The sequence below is a fragment of the Pristiophorus japonicus genome, unplaced genomic scaffold (assembly GCF_044704955.1).
Source record: "Pristiophorus japonicus isolate sPriJap1 unplaced genomic scaffold, sPriJap1.hap1 HAP1_SCAFFOLD_549, whole genome shotgun sequence".
Taxonomy (NCBI): domain Eukaryota; kingdom Metazoa; phylum Chordata; class Chondrichthyes; family Pristiophoridae; genus Pristiophorus; species Pristiophorus japonicus.
Window position 1 is genome coordinate 128,643 of NW_027254456.1, and position 1,462 is coordinate 130,104.

At 40.6% G+C, this 1,462-nt stretch overlaps 1 non-coding gene across 1 annotated transcript; it reads right to left on the reverse strand.

The window, feature by feature from the left end:
- Positions 1 to 1,008: 1,008 nt before the first annotated feature.
- trnat-cgu (transfer RNA threonine (anticodon CGU)) lies at positions 1,009 to 1,079 on the reverse strand. Its single transcript has one exon. It is a non-coding gene; the product is annotated as a tRNA-Thr (tRNA).
- Between the last annotated feature and the right edge of the window lie 383 nt (positions 1,080 to 1,462).

A 1,462-nucleotide genomic window follows, 5' to 3' on the forward strand; every position in this document is an offset into this window, starting at 1 on the left:
AAAATGTATTTAATAGCGATCAAAACATGATCGACTTCAACACAACGTTTGACAGGGAGATACGTGAAACAGCTACTACTATTCTAGATTTCTGTAAGACCGACTTCAAGGGGCTGAGAGAGAGACTTTCCAGAATACACTGGGAAAAATCTGTTAATGGCTATAACGACAGGAGGTGTTAAAAATAATTAAAAGTCGTACAGAATCAATTTATCCCCCTGAGGGGCCAAAGAAAACAGGCATGGACGACTAAATAGGTAACGGACCACTTTAAACTAAGAGTAAAAAGGGACACAAATGCGAAAAATAGCACAGATCCTGGTGAATGGGAAAGCTACAAAGAAGAGCAAAGGGACACAAAGCAGATACTAAGTGGCACAAATAGGGAGAATGAAAATAACTGACTGGTGAAATGAACAGACACATAGCAGATGTAAGTTAACGCAGAGAATTATGAAGTGAAATATTTTGGTAGGATGAGGAGAGGCAATGTGAATTAATATACAATTTTAACGGGGCCAGATTTATACATGAAAATTTAAATCCCCGTTTCAGCATCTGCCTCTGGAGATCAATGATCCTGAAACCGGTCATAATGCTCCCTGTATTGTAGTAACCAGCTCTAAAACGTACAATTTTAAAGAGGGGGCAAGATCTGAAAGGCATGGGGACGTTTCCTTTGTTAATAGACGAATAGAGTATAAAAACAAGGAAGTTATGCCAAACATTTATAAAACACTTATGAGGTCTTAGCTGGAATGTTGCGTGGGATACACACTTCAGGGAAGAAGTCAAGCCCTTGGAGAGGGTGCAAAATAGATTTACTAGATTACTGCCAGAGTTGGGGACCTCATTTATACGAAGAGACTGGAGAAGCTGCGATTTTTCACCTTAGAATAGAAAATGTTAAGAGGCGATTTATGGCGCTAGTTCAAATTTATGAAGTGTTTTGATAGTAAAAAAGGAAAAAGCTTCAAAATATGACATTTAAAGTGATAAAATATCGATAGGCACAGATGGGGTCAAACCCATGATCTTCGGTTTACGAGACCGACGCCTTACCACTTGGCCACCACGCCCTGATGAAATGCGTGACTGGCGTCTTATTGCTACCGAAACCCACATCATTTCAATTCGGTTGTATAAACACAGACGCATATGCAAAGACATAAAGTGGGATAATGGAACGGGCAAATGACCAGCGCCATTTATTTGAAACTATCATAAAACATACATACCGATGGAGAGCACTTGGTCCATCGTACTCTTGAACGAGCTATCCAATTAGTACCAGATCTTTCCACAATGCCCTGCAAATTGTGCCTCTTCAAGCATTTATCCAATTCCATTTTGAGGGTTACTATTGAATCTGCAGTGCTACGGGGAAATAACAGGGTGGTAAGACGAGCTGAGAGTCAGCACGGGCTCAACGGGCCGAACTGCCTTCATCCATGCTGAAACA